This window comes from Triticum urartu, chromosome 2A, assembly GCF_056163025.1.
Source record: "Triticum urartu cultivar PI428250 chromosome 2A, HENAU_Tu73, whole genome shotgun sequence".
In the NCBI taxonomy this organism is placed as follows: Eukaryota; Viridiplantae; Streptophyta; class Magnoliopsida; order Poales; family Poaceae; genus Triticum; species Triticum urartu.
Window position 1 is genome coordinate 384,817,663 of NC_141874.1, and position 19,962 is coordinate 384,837,624.

Sequence of the window (19,962 nt, forward strand, 5' to 3'; positions counted from 1 at the left end):
TGAGAATTTTATGAGTTCCAGAAGTATACGTTTGATCTAGATTACTACAGACTGTTCTGTTTTTGACAGATTCTATTTTCCATGTGTTGTTTGCTTATTTTGATGAATCTATGAGTAGTATCGGAGGGTATGAACCATAGAGAAGTTGGAATACAGTAGATATTACACCAATATGAATTTAGAATGAGTTCATTACAGTACCTTATGATGGTGATTTGCTTTCTTATACTAACGGAGCTTACGAGTTTTCTGTTAAGTTTTATGTTGTGAAGTTTTCATGTTTTGGGTAAAGATTCGATGGACTATGGAATAAGGAATGGCAAGAGCCTAATCTTGGGGATGCCCAAGGCACCCCAAGGTAATATTCAAGGACAACCAAAAGCCTAATCTTGGGGATGCCCCGGAAGGCATCCCCTCTTTCGTCTTCGTTCATCGGTAACTTTACTTGGAGCTATATGTTTATTCACCACATGATATGTGTTTTGCTCGGAGCGTCATTTTATTTTATTTAGCTTTGATTGCTGTTTGAATAAAGTATCAAGATCTGAAATTCTTAAATTTTAGAGAGTCTTCATATAGTTGCACAATTATTCGACTACTCATTAATCTTCACTTATATCTTTCGGAGTAGTTCGTTGTTGCTCTAGTGCTTCACTTATATCTTTTTAGAGCACGGTGGTGGTTTTATTTTATAGAAATAGATGAACTCTCATGCATCACTTATATTATTTTGAGAGTCCTAAACAGCATTGGTAATTTGCTTTGGGTTATGAATTTAGTCCTAATATGATGGGCATCCAATAGGGATATAATAAAAACTTTCATATAAAGTGCATTGAATACTATGAGAAGTTTGATACTTGATGATTGTTTTGAGATATGAAGATGGTGATATTACAGTCATGCTAGTTGACTAGTTTTGAATTTGATAGATACTTGTGTTGAAGTTTGTGATTCACGTACCATGCACGTATGGTGAACCGTTATGTGATGAAGTCGGAGCATGATTTATTTATTGATTGTCCTCCTTATGAGTGGCGGTCCGGGACGAGCGATGGTCTTTTCCTACCAATCTATCCCCCTAGGAGCATGCGCGTAGTACTTTGTTTTGATAACTAATAGAGTTTTGCAATAAGTATGTGAGTTCTTTATTACTAATGTTGAGTCCATGGATTATACGCACTCTCACCCTTCCACCATTGCTAGCCTCTCTAGTACCGCACACCTTTCGCCGGTATCATACACCAACCATATATCTTCCTCAAAACAGCCACCATACCTACCTATTATGGCATTTCCATAGCCATTCTGAGATATATTGCCATGCAACTTTCCACCGTTCCGTTTATTATGACACGCTCCATCATTGTCATATTGCTATGCATGATCATGAAGTTAACATTGTATTTGTGGCAAAGCCACCATTCATAATTCTTTCATACATGTGACTCATGAGTCATTGCACATCCTGGTACACCGCCGGAGGCATTCATATAGAGTCATAGCTTGTTCTAAGTATCGAGTTGTAATTCTTGAGTTGTAAGTAAATAAAAGTGTGATGATCATCATTATTAGAGCATTGTCCCAGTGAGGAAAGGATGATGGAGACTATGATTCCCCCACAAGTCGGGATGAGACTCCGGACAAAAATAAATAAATAGAAGAGGCCAAAGAAGCGCAAATAAAAAAAGAGAAAAGATGCCATAAAAAAGAAAAGCCCAAATAAAAAAATGAGAGAAAAAGAGAGAAGGGACAATGCTACTATCCTTTTACCACACTTGTGCTTCAATGTAGCACCATGATCTTCATGATAGAGAGTCTCCTATGTTTTCACTTTCATATACTAGTGGGAATCTTTCATTATAGAACTTGACTTGTATATTCCAATGATGGGCTTCCTCAAAATGCCCTAGGTTTTCGTGAGCAAGCGAGTTGGATGCACACCCACTAGTTTCTTTTGTTGAGCTTTCATACATTTATAGCTCTAGTGCATCCGTTGCATGGCAATCCCTACTCACTCACATTGATATCTATTGATGGGCATCTCCATAGCCCGTTGATACGCCTAGTTGATGTGAGACTATCTTCTCCTTTTTGTCTTCTCCACAACCACCATTCTATTCCACCTATAGTGCTATGTCCATGGCTCACGCTCATGTATTGCGTGAAGATTGAAAAAGTTTGAGAACATCAAAAGTATGAAACAATTGCTTGGCTTGTTATCGAGGTTGTGCATGATTTAAATATTTTGTGTGGTGAAGATAGAGCATAGCCAGACTATATGATTTTGTAGGGATAGCTTTCTTTGGCCAAGTTATTTTGAGAAGACACAATTTCTTAGTTAGTATGCTTGAAGTATTATTATTTCTATGTTAATATTAAACTTTTGTCTTGAATATTATTGATCTGAGTATTCTTGCCACAATAAAGAGAACTACATGGATAAATATGTTAGGTAGCATTCCACATCAAAAATTCTGTTTTTATCATTTACCTACTTGAGGACGAGCAGGAATTAAGCTTGGGGATGTTGATACGTCTCCAACGTATCTATAATTTTTGATTGTTCCATGCTGTTATATTATCAACCTTGGATGTTTTATATGCATTTATATGCTATTTTATATGATTTTTGGGACTGACCTATTAACCTAGAGCCCAGTGCCAGTTTCTGTTTTTTCATTGTTTTAGAGTATCGCAGAAAAGGAAAATCAAAAGGAGTCCAATTGACCTGAAACTTCACGGAACTTATTTTTGGAAGGAAAGCAACCCGGGAGACTTGGAGTCCACGTCAAGGAAGCTTCAAGGAAGCCACGAGGTAGGGGGGCGCCCCCACCCCCTGGGCGCGCCCTCCACCCTCGTGGGGCCCTCGTGGCTCCCCTAACGTACTTCTTCCTCCTATATATATCCATATACCCTAAAAACTTCAAGGAGCACAACAGATCAGGAGTTCCGCCGCCAGAAGCCTCCGTAGCCACCGAAAACCAATCTAGACCCGTTCTGGCACCCTGCCGAAGGGGGAAACCCCTCTCCGGTGGCCATCTTCATCATCCCGGTGCTCTCCATGACGAGGAGGGAGTACTTCTCCCTCGGGGCTGAGTGTATGTACCAGTAGCTATGTGTTTGATCTCTCTCTCTCTCTCTCGTGTTCTTGAAGTGATACGCTCTTGATGTATCGCGAGCTTTGCTATTATATTTGGATCCTATGACGTTTCTCCCCCCTCTACTCTCTTGTAATGGATTGAGTTTTCCCTTTGAAGTTATCTTATCGGATTGAGTCTTTAAAGATTTGAGAACACTTGATGTATGTCTTGCCGTGCGTATTTGTGGTGATAATGGGATACCACGTGATTCACTTGATGTATGTTTTGGTGATCAACTTGCGGGTTCCGCCCATGAACCTATGCATAGGGGTTGGCACATGTTTTTGTCGTGATTCTCCGGTAGAAACTTTGGGGCACTCTTTGAGGTTCTATGTGTTGGTTGAATAGATGAATCTGAGATTGTGTGATGCATATCGTATAATCATGCCCACGGATACTTGAGGTGACATTGGAGTATCTAGGTGACATTAGAGTTTTGGTTGATTTGTGTCTTAAAGTGTTATTCAAGTACGAACTCTAGGGCTGTTTGTGACACTTATAGGAATAGCCCAACGGATTGATTGGAAAGAATAACTTTGAGGTGGTTTCGTACCCTACCATAATCTCTTTGTTCGTTCTCCGCTATTAGTGACTTTGGAGTGACTCTTTGTTGCATGTTGAGGGATAGTTATATGATCCAATTATGTTATTATTGTTGAGGGAACTTGCACTAGTGAAAGTATGAACCCTAGGCCTTGTTTCAACGCATTGCAATACCGTTTATGCTCACTTTTATCATTAGTTACCTTGCTGTTTTTTATATTTTCAGATTACAAAAACCATTATCTACTATCCATATACCACTTGTATCACCATCTCTTCGCCGAACTAGTGCACCTATACAATTTACCATTGTATTGGGCGTGTTGGGGACACAAGAGACTCTTTGTTATTTGGTTGTAGGGTTGCTTGAGAGAGACCATCTTCATCCTACGCCTCGTATGAATTGATAAACCTTAGGTCATCCACTTGAGGGAAATTTGCTACTGTCCTACAAACCTCTGCACTTGGAGGCCCAACAACGTCTACAAGAAGAAGGTTGTGTAGTAGACATCACACGACACCCCTAAGGAACTGAATACCACACCTGGCTCTACTGAAGCGGTAGGGTGAACCGGAGTAGGTTGACGGCCTCCATGCAGAGCTGCTAACTCGGCCTCTCGACGTGCACGACCATGATCCACCACATCCTGCGCATTAGCATCTCCACCTGCCGGGTTGTGCCCTCACGGCGAGTTACGGCGATGTGCACTGCTGGACATGGCCGGTTCGTCCTCAACGTGCCTGCTGTAGGTCCGGCTCGGGCGGGGGGTGGAATGAATCCTCTCACGACTATGTGAATAAGCCTGTTGCTGGTTTAAAGCTGTTTGAAGGAGCTCTCTGGCCCGTCGTGCCTCAATCACCACTGGTGACTCGTTGTTGGTTGGGAGGGCTGCCAATCATGAAGCGGCGGCCACAATGTTGTCCAATGGGTTGGAGTAATGCCCCGGGGGCGTCGGAACATACTGTGGCACAATGTTGTTCTGACGAGGCGGGTCCATCATGCGCGGCTGAACCGACGCTCCTGTTCCCGGCGCCTCCGTCCGGTTTAATACTGGCTGGTTACTAGTTCCTGCTCCAGGCATGTTGAAGAGATTTCTTGGCTCATAACTCAGCGGGAGATGCGACCGGAATCTTCTTCTCATGACTTCCTCTAAGGCATTCTGATCCAGCCTAAGCCGGTAGGCCTGAGCTTCCAACTCTGTCGGATTTCGGGTTCCGGCAGACCCTTGAGGTTCGAACACTGGGGTGCGCATGGAGATCTTTCCCCTACCGATCTACGCCCAATCTCCTCGCATGATCTAAGCTGGAAACAATGAACAACACTAGGGACACGAGGTTTATACTAGTTCAGGCCACCGTTGTGGTGTAATACCCTACTCAAGTGTGTGGTGTGATGGATTGCCTCAAGGGCTGATGATGATTAGTACAAGGGAAGAACAGCCTCGCGAGAGGTGTTCTTGAGCTGGTGCGATGAACTGCTTGGGTGAGTTCGATCGCCTCTCTCTCTCTCTGCTAGGGTTCTACCAGATCTCCCGCTATCCCTCTACTCTGTGTGACTAGTTCTATTTATAGAGGCCCTGGGCCTCTCCCCAAATAATGAGAGGGAAGGGCGCCAACAATTGGCCATTTTGAAGGGGAACATCTAGTACAAGTTATCCTAACCAAAGGTGGTCTTCGGCTGCCAAAAGTACTGGTGATGACGCCGTCTTGGGCTCCACGGTGACCTCCGTCCTGCCGCTCTGTTGGTCTTGGTCTTGTTGCATCGGAATGGTAACCTTTGCCCGATGCCTTGGCATGTGCTTGTCCCCTTTGCACCAAAGGGGAAACAAGGACGCTGCGCAGGCCGGCGCCCGCCTGGCGCCCGCCTGGTCTTGATCATCATGGCTTGGGTCACGGGCTCCTCGTGAGGTATCCCCGCCTTGATCTCTCCGCCTCCTCACGAGCCTGCCTGATGAGGCTACCTCTAAGGAAGCTTCCGGTAGTCCGCCCCGCGAGGCTTGGCCCCTCGCGAGGGTCTTGAGCTTGAGCTGATGAAGATGGGACGCGCTGGGCCCCCACTTGAGCCACGCCGCAGGCCGCAGGCAGGCAAGTCTGGGGACCCCCGTTCCCAGAACACCAACAGTAGCCCCCGGGCCCAAGGCGCACCCGGGCTTTTCCTAGCAGCGAAGCGAAGGGGCAAGCGCGAAGCACCACGGGCCCCAACAGCCTGCGGCCTTGGGCGTTGCGTGGCGATTGATTGGACGTGGGCGTATGCGCTTCCCCACGACGCCTTGTTATGCGTCCGGCTAAGCAGACCCGTAGTTGCACACAGTTGTTCCTCCTTTCCGCTGCTCGCCCGCCTCCTACCTTTCCTTCTTCTTTGAGCTCCAGCCTCCGCCGCCAATCCGGCTCGAGTTCTTCCTCCTCTTCACCGCTATGGCACCAAAGAAGAAAGGAAGGGGAAAGAAGCCCGCGCCTTCGCCCTGCACACCTCCAGCGGCGACCCCCGCCATCGCCCGATCGATCATACTCAATCCAGAAGCTTTGGACAAGGTCCGCTCCGCCCTTGCAACTATCTTCAACAAATGCGACAGGACCACAGCCTGGCCTGCGTCCCATGCCTCCGTTGATAGGATCCTCACGGAGGTCCGATTCTTCGCCGATGCCCTATGGGTGGGTCTGGTTCCCCCCTTTTCCGCCTTCTTCAACGCGGTTCTCTCCCATTATCAGATCCGCATGGTGCACCTCGGGCTGGAGTCCATTACTCTTCTGGCTGTCTTTGCTTTTGCTTGCGAGGCGATGATAGGCATTCCTCCTTCTGTGGCCCTGCTGCGCCACTTCTTTTCCTTGCGCCTAAGCGATCCCACTCAGTGCTCAGGGTGCGTGAGCTTCTTTGCCGTGCCAGAGACGGCCGCTTCAAGGATCGACTTCAGCCTTCCTCCTGAGGCCAGGTTCAGAGAGCGGTGGCTGTATGTGGATGTCGGAGTGCTCAATCCTCTGCTCTCGCACCCGACCTCGCCTGCTGTTCCCCACGTGGGTTGGCACCATGAGGTGCTCGCGAGCCCCCGGCTCGCCTTCGTCTGGCGCCGCTTCTAGAGTTTGAGGGCGCTCAATGTGACAGCACCCAAGGTGGTGAAGGAGTTCCTCCAATGTCGCATTGCTACTCTTCAGCGCCACTCTCGCCGGATGTGGGACTTTGCGGGGCATAGAGACCGCATGTGGCTTCAGGAGGAGGACTTGGCGCCTGAAGTGCTGAAGACGGTGCTCAGGGTCTTGACTGGCGATCCTTCCCCAGGCAGCCTTCGGAGTAATGGTGTCCTCTTGTATCTTTGCTCCGGCAGGGCCAATTTTGTGAGGCAGATGCCCGGTTTCGACGAGTGGGGACTGCGCCCGGCTGGCTTCACAGGGCCCCGCAAGAACCCAGCCATTGTGGTTGCTTCTCCTGCCGCCCATAGCAGTCCTTCCTCGGGCGACAGGGCGGGGAGACGAGAACCAGCGAGAGTTGAGGCGCTCGATGTTGAAGTGCCGATGCTGTGAGAAGCCTCGAAGGCGGCATCTCCCGAGGCCTGCCCTGGAGCGGCGGCTGGTGCGGAGTTGCGGCCTACGGTTCCTGAGGCCGGGGCTCCCGTGCCCCCAGCCGTTCCTTGCGAGGCGACAACTGACGGCGCCCCTTAGGCCGACTCCTCCCGCGCTGATCGTCTTGACGCTTCTTCCGCACCAGGGGCCGACCCCTACGCCGGGCGCTTAGGTCGGTTCCGTGTAGACTTCGAGGCCCTTCGCAAGAGGAAGGAGGCCTTGGGTGGCAACGACCGCCCTTGCCGCTTGTTGATGCGCAGGAAGTGCTTTGCCATGGACGGGTAAGTCTTCTTCTTTCCTTGCTCATTTACTTTGCTATCCCTACGACTGATTGTGGCCCTTTCAGGCCCTGCCCTGCGGAACCCGCTGAGCCAGCCCGGGAGCCATCCCCCCAAGCTTTGCCTTCTCCGCTGGCCCTGGGCTCGCCGAGCTCGAGCGGTACCCCTGCTGCCAGACCAGTCGGTGGAGTGGTCCGTTCCATTGGGCACCTCGAGCGTGCATGCCCGCTGTCCTTTCTTCATGAGTCCTCCTGGGGCACATCCGACTTGCCCCGCGTTCCTCCTCTAATTATAGACGGTGAATGGCTGAAGTCTGTCTTTGGCTTCTCCTCCGTGGGTGGACCGATGCCAGCCCGGATTCCCGGAGAGGTCCGTTCGGCGATGGCTAGGGCGCCAGCCCCCAGCTCTGCGCCGGGAGGGGGCTTGCCGCCTCGGGGCCCTCCGCATGCTTCGGTGGAAGAGGGTGATGCGGATGACGTGCTCAGGCACGTCCGGGAGCGACGCGCCCTTCGCGAAGAGTTCCTCCGGAGGGCGGCGGATGCGGTGAGCCGGATCGGGGTAGAGCTTGCTGACGAGGATGCGCGCCTCGAGGCCGAAGGCTTGCGCCTTGCCGAGGAGAGGCGCAAACTAAAGGTAGCCATCGCCCTCGCACGTCACCAACGTGATCTCGAGAACGCTAAGGCTGAAGCATCACTGGCAGCTTCGCGGGAGGCCTGCTCCCAGGCCGTTGAGGAGGCTCGGGAGGCAGACCGACGGCGCAAGGATGCGGAGGAGTGCGCACGGGAGCTCCAAGCCTGGAGCAACTCCCTGGATCAGCAAGTGGAACTGCGCCAGGCGGCCCTTGAGTCGATGGGGGTGGCCTCTGTTGACCGGGTGGAGCTTCTGAAGTGCGAGGAGGTGCTGACGCTGGAGGCCGCCGAGCGTAACCTTGACCTTGAGTGGTTGGAGACAATGGAGCGCCTGGTGGCCTGGGCGAGGATGACGTTGCCGCGCGCGAAGCCCGGGCTTGGGAAGAAGTCGATCTCCGCGTGGCGGAAGCTCGCTCGGCCTTCGAGCGTGAATACGAGACGAGGTTGGGGCTGATCAAGGGTGAGGCTGAGGGCAGGACCACAGCCCTCAGGTCCAAACTGACCAAAGTGACGCGGCGTGCGGACTCCTCCACAGCCGCCCTCAGCACGGCGCAGGCGGAGCTTTCCTCTTCCCAGGCCGAGCAACTTCTTCTCCAACAGAGGGTTGATGATGCCGAGGCCGTTGCACAGTGGAATGAGGACAAGATCCGTCGGTGGCGGGTTCTGGAGCATGTGCATGACCCCATGCTTCAAAAGCTCAGAGAGAGGGCCAACACAACTTTGGGCTATATCTGCGAGGCTGCCGCCAAGGATCCGCACGAGGTCAACTATGCTGGCAACCTCCAATTTTCCACCGATGTGGTGACGCTTCTGGAGAACCAATCCGAGAGGTCCCGTTGTGTGACGCCCGGATAATTAAGCTACAGTGATCCCACACTAATGATGCCACGTCACCTCGTTTATAGTTGCTAATCTCGAGTTAGTTCGAAACCGATTCAAATTCAAAATCAAAATCAAGCAAACAATAAAAGATTTTCAAATATTAAAACTAAAATGTTCAATAAATAGTAGATAAATCAGAGGCTATGATAAAATTGTATACAACATTATTGAAATTTGATAAGTGACTTAAACAACCTCAAACAGTGGCTGAAAACATTATTTACTAACCTTTTTATTAATAAAAAAATAAATATGAAATGATAATTACCCCAAACTAGTTTTTGGTGGTAGGATATATTGTGATGTGAATTGTGGGCCAACTCTCATATTTTACAAAACTCATATGGTGCCCAAACAATTAGCCAAAACAGAAAAGGAAATAAATAAAAGAAAAGAAAATACATAACAAAAAAAAAAAGAAACCCCCCAGGCTAACTGGGCCTCGGCCCAGCCAGTGGCCTGCCAGGCCGGCCCACTCCCTCCCCTGGCCTATAACCCCGTGGGGGCACCGAACCCTAGCACGATCCCCACTCCCCCCCCCCGCCGCTCTCCCCTTCCCCGATCGGATCGGGGCAAACCCCCCCACTCCCCTCGCTCCTCGCACTCCCCCGCTGCCCACTTTGCCGACGGCGCTCCCCGACGCCTCTCGTCGTCTCAGGCGCCGCCCCGCCATCGTCGCCTTGACCCCGTCGCGCGCCTCCCCGTCCTCGCCCCCTTCCCGATCCAGAAATGGATCAGGGCTCGACCTCAACGCCGTCCGATGCCGCCTGCCGGAGCCACCTCGCCGGAGCCTCTCCGCCTCGATCCCCGTCGCCCCGCCGCCGTTCACCATCGCCACCGCCGCCCAGCTCCCTCCTCCTCAACCCTCCATCCCAGCGCCCCCCACGCTCGGCTGGTTCTGGATCGGGGAGGGGCCCGATCCCGTGTCGCCCCGCACCCCCGATTCCGTCGCCCGTTGCCGCGACGGCCTCGCGTCCTCGTCCTCCTCCTCGAGCTCCGCAGGACGTCGTGCTCGTCGCACCGACGCCAACCGCCGCCGCCTGGAACCGTCGTCCTCATCCCCACCTCGCCAGACGGCCTCGACCTCCCCCGGCTTCACCGAGCCCTCCACGAGCTCCGCTGTGAGCCTCTCCGACGACCCCCACCTCCTCCCTCAATCAGGTTGTCGTCACCGCCGCGCCGCGTTTTCCCCTGCTGCTGCTCCCCTGACACCACAGCGCTCACCTGCTGCCGCGCCGTCCCGCCTCCGCCCTGCCGCCCTGTTCCGGCCGGCGCCATCGCGGCCCTTGGCCGCCGGAGCCCGTACCCGGCTCCCCCCCCATCGCCCGGGCAGGCTACGGCCTCGGGCATGGGCACCACACCCGCTGCCCGCTAGCGCCGGCGTCCGCTAAGGCCCCCTGACCCAATGACATGTGGGGCCTAGCCCCTGGAACGTTTATATATATAAAAAATTTTTATAAAAAATAATAATTACATTAATTAATTAATTAAGGAATTAATTAAGTTAATTAATCATAATCAGATTAACCTAATTAACTAATTAGTTTAATTAAACAGTACTTAGATTAGTTAAACACTAATTAGGCTGAACAATCAATGACATGCGGGACCCACACATAGTTGACCGAGTCAACTGCTTAGTTGACTGCTGATGTCAGCATGATGTCATGCTGACGTCATCTTTTACTATTCTGGATAATGTTGAATTATATAATTAATTCCAAGAATTAATAAAACTTTAGAAAATCATTTTAAAATAAACCGTAACTCGGATCGAAAAACTTTGTACATGAAAGTTGCTCAGAACGACGAGGCAAATCCGGATACGTAGCCCGTTCGTCCGCCACACATCCCTAACATACCGAACTCGCAACTTTCCCCCTCCGGCTCCTCTGCCCGAAAACACGAAACACCGGGGATACTTTCCCGGATGTTTCCCCCCTTCACCGGTACCACCTATCCCTACGTTAGGTCACCTCTAGCACAACGTATTGCCGCTTCTTGCTTTTTGTTACATTTGATTGCTCTGTTATTTATTGTGTTCCCCTTCCGTTACTTCTTTCCGGTAGACCCTGAGACCGATGCCGGTACCCCTGTGATCGACTACATCGACGACCCCTCCTTGTCTGAGCAACCAGGCAAGCCCCCCCTTTGATCACCAGATATCACCTACTCTTCTCTATACTGCTTGCATTAGAGTAGTGTAGCATGTTACTACTTCCCGTTAATCCTATACTGATGCATAGCTTGTCCTTGCTACTACTGTTGTTACCTTACCTGCAATCCTAATGCTTAGTATAGGATGCTAGTTTTTCATCAGTGGCCCTACATCCTTGTCCGTCTGCCATGCTATACTATCGGGCCGTGATCACTCGGGAGTTGATCACGGGTATATACTATATACTTTATACATGATAAATGTGTTGACTAAAGACGGGTCGGCTTGAGGAGCACCCGCGAGTGGATCTTTGAGGCGGAGCGACAGGGCAGGTTCCGACCACCTAGGAGAGAGGTGGGCCTGGCCCTGGTCGACGTTCGCGAATACTTAACACGCTTAACGAGATCTGGATATTTAATCCGAGTCTGGCCATTTGGTCTATACGCACTAACCATCTACGCGGGAGTAGTTATGGGTATCCCGGCGTCGTGGTATCAGCCGAAGCCTTCGTGGCGTCAGCGACTGAGTGGCGCGCGCCGGATTGGAACGTAAGCCTGCTCTTGTATTAAGGGGGCTAGTTCTGCTTCCGGCCGCGTACGCAACGTGCAGGTGTGCTAAGGGCGATGGGCCCAGACCCCTGTGCGCTTAGGTTTAGACCGGCGTGCTGACCTCTCTGTTGTGCCTAGGTGGGGCTGCGACGTGTTGATCTTTCGAGGCCGGGCATGACCCAGGAAAGTGTGTCCGGCCAAATGGGATCGAGCGTGTTGGGGTATGTGGTGCACCCCTGCAGGGAAGTTAATCTATTCGAATAGCCGTGATCTTCGGTAACAGGACGACTTGGAGTTGTACCTTGACCTTATGACAACTAGAACCGGATACTTAATAAAACACACCCTTCCAAGTGCCAGATACAACCGGTGGTCGCTCTCTCACAGGGCGACGAGGGGAGGATCATCGGTTAGGGTTATGCTATGCGATGCTACTTGGAGGTCTTCAGTCTACTCCCTTCTACATGCTGCAAGACGGAGGCTGCCAGAAGCGTAGTCTTCGAAAGGACTAGCTATCCCCCTCTTATTCCGGCTTTCTGCAGTTCAGTCTACATATGATAGCCTTATTCCATGTGATACCAATGCATACATATGTAGTGTAGCTCCTTGCTTGCGAGTACTTTGGATGAGTACTCACGGTTGCTTTCTCCCTCCTTTCCCCCTTTCCTTCTTCCTGGTTGTCGCAACCAGATGTTGGAGCCCAGGAGCCAGACGCCACCGTCGACGACGACACCTACTGCACCGGAGGTGCCTACTACTACGTGATGCCCGCTGACGACGACCAGGAGTAGTGAGGCGGATCCCAGGCAGGAGGCCTGCGCCTCTTTCGATCTGTATCCCAGTTTGTGCTAGCCTTCTTAAGGCGAACTTGTTTAACTTATGTCTGTACTCAGATATTGTTGCTTCCGCTGACTCGTCTATGATCGAGCTCTTGTATTCGAGCCTTCGAGGCCCCTGGCTTGTAATATGATGCTTGTATGACTTATTTTATTTGTAGAGTTGTGTTGTGATATCTTCCCGTGGGTCCCTGATCTTGATCGTACACGTTTGCGTGTATGATTAGTGTACGATTAAATCGGGGGCGTCACAAGTTGGTATCAGAGCGGACTGCCTGTAGGAATCCCCCTTTCCAACTCCTTGGCCGAAGTTGAGTCTAGTCGATGAAAACTATTTTACTAACATGGCTGTGTGGCCCATGGGCCCACGTCGCCATCGGGTGGTAGTAGTATCTTTTATTCCTCGACCTATACTCTGGGACTCCGACCTCTCTTCTATTCGGGTTTAAATGATTTTGCTAAATCTAACATTAAGATCTCGTTATCACTTTCACCCGGAGAGCCCCTTGTTATTGATGATCGTCTGCTGCACCAGAAGACCCTGAAGATATTCTCCGCTATTAACCCGAGAACTTGTGTTCATCGCATTTACAATTTCTCTTCTACCGTCAACCCTTATGATAACTACTTGCAGTTGTCATTCGTACATTCATCCCCAGTTGGTCTTGTTATTACAAGATACCCCGAAATACTCGTCGTTGTTTCGATAATCCTTTGAGCTTAGTGCCTTGCTGTTCATTGTCACCTGAATACCCAAACGGATAATTCTCGCACTTATCGAGTATCCACTCATCCCCAGATATTCATGCAGTTCACAAAATTCTTCGAAATACCATTCGGTCTTCCGAAAATCCTGAGCAACCTATTGCTCCTGAAATTCTTGCTTGCTTGCATTATGGTTAATCCCATAAGTATAGTAATCTTATTGGCAACCTTTGACACTATCATTTTGAGTCCATTGATTCGACAAGTTGCGAAGGCTCGCAATCCTCACTCAGATCATAGAATTCATCCTTCCAGCTCAGACGTCATTTTAAACATGGGCTGGTTCTCGACCAATCAAATTGCCATCGATTGTACCCCTAAGTCTATTCAACTTGTCCGTCCTTGATCAGAGCATTTGCTCCTGATCCCTTGATTTGAAAATCATAATTCCTTTGTTATTTAAACGTTGAATTATTCAGATGTTCTGTAAAACGATGCATTTGCATTCTTTCTTCCTCTGATTGGGTATCGATACTCACATCAGCTCCATTGTGGATCACCATATCCACTGTTGGATTATTATCCGACAATGTCCTTCATAATTAATCACCTTGTGAGTTCTTTCTCCGATACATAATGCCTTTGGTAATTTGTATCCTCTCCTTTTGCCAACCATGCTCTGCTTTCGAGCTGGTAATATTTACTCATGAAACTTGTGGAATATATTTCTAAGATATCCCGATGGGTTGAACATTATGCCTTCCTTAATCTGTGTGAACCCGAAAACTTTTCAGCGGTCTTACTCCTCTAGTAATTCACCTGGTAGGTTTTCAAACTGAAATCGTTTTATTAGAGCTGTGAATGAAAGGTTATGCATTGAAGAAGTGGGAGTCGACCTTGGACCTTTGTGTTCATGCCCATGGACACGATGTAGATCCTATCATGGAAGCTTCTTGTAATAATAATTATTTCCTTAATATAATATCCTTTGGTATTGGTGAATTGATCCTTTGCAAGCGTGGTTCCGACCATATGTTCTTCTTAGATCCCATTTGTCGGGCAAGTTTAAGCACTTATCTTCTGTGGATCGATACACCATTCTAACCTTTACTTTGATCTTTCGTCGAGTATTACCCCCTCTGGTATCTCGAGATTATCACGGAACTGCATAACTTCTTATGCGTTCTTCATCAAGTATTACATTCTCACTGATTCCGAATTTTTTTTTCTTTCACAGGCTCTGAGTTAATAAACACTCAAAGACATCGATAACTGAATCGAGTTCACACCGCGATTAAACAAATCTTGGTAACCTTCATTACTTACGAATTTGAACTCGATCACGTAAATCCTAACCTGCTCGGCTATATCATTATCGTGCCGATTTTAACTGTGCTACCTGGTCCTTAACCCCGGAGCACAACTTTCGATGATGAGCTAAGCTTACATCGATCTCCCTCATCATTCCATTTCGCCTTGAACAACAAGCTTGATTTCGAGTTTGTGTCATAACTGTGGTTCCAATAACCTCTTGCTTCATCATTCCTTTGGCTTGGTGTCATCGCTGATCAATTACATCCTCATGAAATCTCTCGACAAAATTTGTCGTGATCATCATCAACAATTGACTCCTTCCAAGGTATCAATTGAATTCATGATGAGAAATACCATCCTTGACCTCGATGATTTGTTTTATCATCTACCACTTTATTGCCTTCCGTTCAACACAAACTTGTTCGTGTTTTGTGTTATACCTTGCTATCCAACATTGGTTCTCCTTTACCTTGGAGTATTACCATCCTTTATGTCAAGAATGTCGTGAGAATTTCACCACCTCTTGATAATTCTTGATATAGGTGATACTTATCGCCATCACCATTCTTGTCTTGGTCCCCGTGTTGTTCCTAACCGGAATACCGACAAATGGACTAGTAATTTTAAAACTTCTAGCAACCTTATTGCTTTGAAGTTAATGGTCGACATCTCATTCTAGGCCATTTGTTATCGAATCACCTTCTAACATTGATTATGCTACCTAAGACCGTAGTTCGGGTGCACCTTCTACCAATGTTTAATTGTGTATGTTTTCCTCGAGCATACCTCACTATATCATTTGATCTGACAAATGTTATCTCTTTGTTCGCATAATTGTGGAAATCCATCTTTTGGAAATCCCAATGATTTGTCGCTGAGTTCATCAGCCACCTCCTCATCCTCTCCTTGGTTTACTGATGAACTCTTGTTTCGAAACTCGCTTCCATAGTTCATTTCCCGAGAATCTTACGAGGTCTTCTCGTCAATTCTTGTCGTACCTTTTTATCTCAGGCATCCTGAGTCTGAGGTATCCTGACTCCAATCAGATCTGAAACTCGGTCAGATATGATGGTTGGAATATTTTCCAAGAGTCATAACATTGGTCCTTATATGACCCGGTAAGATGATGTCATGCCTAGCACACCTGGCCGGAGGACCTATTGTTATAGTTTCCTTTTCAGCAAGGTTATCCACTCTTCCATGAGGAAATTGTAAGACTTATTCTACAAGTGATTCCTAATAGACCCTTTGTGTTTCCAAAAGTCTGATATTCACCTGTTGACCATGTCCATGCTATCTTGAAGCATGTCTGTGGTACTCCGATTTTGAACAGGAACAATTGAAGCCCAATGTTAAATGTTTCCTGCTCAATTATCCGAACACCGCTGTATGGATAATGTCATGAAAATTCTCTCCCATACCTAAAGAGTTTTCTACATTATATCATGTCATGGATATCATGATCTGCTTGTCCTTGGGTAGGATATACCCTTGAAATATGTATTTAAACACATTTTCCTTTCCATTGTTCAGTTTAAACTAATGATCACATTTTCCTCTCCATTGGTTTGTTGACCTTTCTTGTGATCTATATAATCTAAGCAGTAATAATTCATTGCTTATGTAAACACCTCGGTGTACCATTCTGTCAGCAAGACCCTGTTACTATTGTTGAAAACTTTCTGGTAACCGCCGATAGACGAGAACTCTACCTATTGGTCCGCCTCGTTCAACGAGCAGGAAAATGGTTCTCTTCGTCCCTCGCCCTTGGTACCGATGTTGTTGCCGACATAACCGACAGACTATCCTCTGACATGCCTTGCTTTCATGATCGGGCAATACGTCACCGCCCTTCCTGCTTTTAACCCACATGGTGGGCCCATAACCCACAGTTCCTCAGGATCGAAACCTGACTCTCCTATACACCCCCCCCCCGTTTTTAAGGTTGTTCCTCGCACCTGGCCTCGTATGTAATTCACGAGCCACCTTCCGTGTGATCCTCAATCCTGGTATTAAACACAATACTTGTTTCCGTTGCTTTGAACCCCTTTCACACTCTGTTTCAGGCAACGAACGATTGCCTACCCGCTTGAAACTTCTCATGGTACCTCCTTACTTTACTCTCGATATTTTCTTAAGTATTAGTTCGAGAGTTACTTTCCGCCACCTTCCCCGATGTTAACTACCAGATAGTCAACCTTGCAGAGGTCTGTTCTCCCGGAATATACCCACCCTTTATTCTTTCGTAAGTACGATTGAGTTCTCAAAGAAAGGAAGCCGACTTCATCATGATGACTGAAGCATAGGGATGAAGACATCAATGTTATGGATCGACCTCTTCGAGAAGAGCAACAACGATCAAGAAGAATCACTAGGATTTCGTAACCTATTCTTCCCCCTTACACACCTCTTAAATCTCGGGACGAGATTTCTTGTAGTGGAGGAGAATTGTGACGCCCGGATAATTAAGCTACAGTGATCCCACACTAATGATGCCACGTCACCTCGTTTATAGTTGCTAATCTCGAGTTAGTTCGAAACCGATTCAAATTCAAAATCAAAATCAAGCAAACAATAAAAGATTTTCAAATATTAAAACTAAAATGTTCAATAAATAGTAGATAAATCAGAGGCTATGATAAAATTGTATACAACATTATTGAAATTTGATAAGTGACTTAAACAACCTCAAACAGTGGCTGAAAACATTATTTACTAACCTTTTTATTAATAAAAAAAAATAAATATGAAATGATAATTACCCCAAACTAGTTTTTGGTGGTAGGATATATTGTGATGTGAATTGTGGGCCAACTCTCATATTTTACAAAACTCATATGGTGCCCAAACAATTAGCCAAAACAGAAAAGGAAATAAATAAAAGAAAAGAAAATACATAACAAAAAAAAAGAAACCCCCCAGGCTAACTGGGCCTCGGCCCAGCCAGTGGCCTGCCAGGCCGGCCCACTCCCTCCCCTGGCCTATAACCCCGTGGGGGCACCGAACCCTAGCACGATCCCCACTCCCCCCCCCCCCGCCGCTCTCCCCTTCCCCGATCGGATCAGGGCAAACCCCCCCACTCCCCTCGCTCCTCGCACTCCCCCGCTGCCCACTTTGCCGACGGCGCTCCCCGACGCCTCTCGTCGTCTCAGGCGCCGCCCCGCCATCGTCGCCTTGACCCCGTCGCGCGCCACCCCGTCCTCGCCCCCTTCCCGATCCAGAAATGGATCAGGGCTCGACCTCAACGCCGTCCGATGCCGCCTGCCGGAGCCACCTCGCCGGAGCCTCTCCGCCTCGATCCCCGTCGCCCCGCCGCCGTTCACCATCGCCACCGCCGCCCAGCTCCCTCCTCCTCAACCCTCCATCCCAGCGCCCCCCACGCTCGGCTGGTTCTGGATCGGGGAGGGGCCCGATCCCGCGTCGCCCCGCACCCCCGATTCCGTCGCCCGTTGCCGCGACGGCCTCGCGTCCTCGTCCTCCTCCTCGAGCTCCGCAGGACGTCGTGCTCGTCGCACCGACGCCAACCGCCGCCGCCTGGAACCGTCGTCCTCATCCCCACCTCGCCGGACGGCCTCGACCTCCCCCGGCTTCGCCGAGCCCTCCACGAGCTCCGCTGTGAGCCTCTCCGACGACCCCCACCTCCTCCCTCAATCAGGTTGTCGTCACCGCCGCGCCGCGTTTTCCCCTGCTGCTGCTCCCCTGACACCACAGCGCTCACCTGCTGCCGCGCCGTCCCGCCTCCGCCCTGCCGCCCTGTTCCGGCCGGCGCCATCGCGGCCCTTGGCCGCCGGAGCCCGTACCCGGCTCCCCCCCCATCGCCCGGGCAGGCTACGGCCTCGGGCATGGGCACCACACCCGCTGCCCGCTAGCGTCGGCGTCCGCTAAGGCCCCCTGACCCAATGACATGTGGGGCCTAGCCCCTGGAACGTTTATATATATAAAAAAATTTTATAAACAATAATAATTACATTAATTAATTAATTAAGGAATTAATTAAGTTAATTAATCATAATCAGATTAACCTAATTAACTAATTAGTTTAATTAAACAGTACTTAGATTAGTTAAACACTAATTAGGCTGAACAATCAATGACATGCGGGACCCACACATAGTTGACCGAGTCAACTGCTTAGTTGACTGCTGATGTCAGCATGATGTCATGCTGACGTCATCTTTTACTATTCTGGATAATGTTGAATTATATAATTAATTCCAAGAATTAATAAAACTTTAGAAAATCATTTTAAAATAAACCGTAACTCGGATCGAAAAACTTTGTACATGAAAGTTGCTCAGAACGACGAGGCAAATCCGGATACGTAGCCCGTTCGTCCGCCACACATCCCTAACATACCGAACTCGCAACTTTCCCCCTCCGGCTCCTCTGCCCGAAAACGCGAAACACCGGGGATACTTTCCCGGATGTTTCCCCCCTTCACCGGTACCACCTATCCCTACGTTAGGTCACCTCTAGCACAACGTATTGCCGCTTCTTGCTTTTTGTTACATTTGATTGCTCTGTTATTTATTGTGTTCCCCTTCCGTTACTTCTTTCCGGTAGACCCTGAGACCGATGCCGGTACCCCTGTGATCGACTACATCGACGACCCCTCCTTGTCTGAGCAACCAGGCAAGCCCCCCCTTTGATCACCAGATATCACCTACTCTTCTCTATACTGCTTGCATTAGAGTAGTGTAGCATGTTACTACTTCCCGTTAATCCTATACTGATGCATAGCCTGTCCTTGCTACTACTGTTGTTACCTTACCTGCAATCCTAATGCTTAGTATAGGATGCTAGTTTTTCATCAGTGGCCCTACATCCTTGTCCGTCTGCCATGCTATACTATCGGGCCGTGATCACTCGGGAGTTGATCACGGGTATATACTATATACTTTATACATGATAAATGTGTTGACTAAAGACGGGTCGGCTTGAGGAGCACCCGCGAGTGGATCTTTGAGGCGGAGCGACAGGGCAGGTTCCGACCACCTAGGAGAGAGGTGGGCCTGGCCCTGGTCGACGTTCGCGAATACTTAACACGCTTAACGAGATCTGGATATTTAATCCGAGTCTGGCCATTTGGTCTATACGCACTAACCATCTACGCGGGAGTAGTTATGGGTATCCCGGCGTCGTGGTATCAGCCGAAGCCTTCGTGACGTCAGCGACTGAGTGGCGCGCGCCGGATTGGAACGTAAGCCTGCTCTTGTATTAAGGGGGCTAGTTCTGCTTCCGGCCGCGTACGCAACGTGCAGGTGTGCTAAGGGCGATGGGCCCAGACCCCTGTGCGCTTAGGTTTAGACCGGCGTGCTGACCTCTCTGTTGTGCCTAGGTGGGGCTGCGACGTGTTGATCTTTCGAGGCCG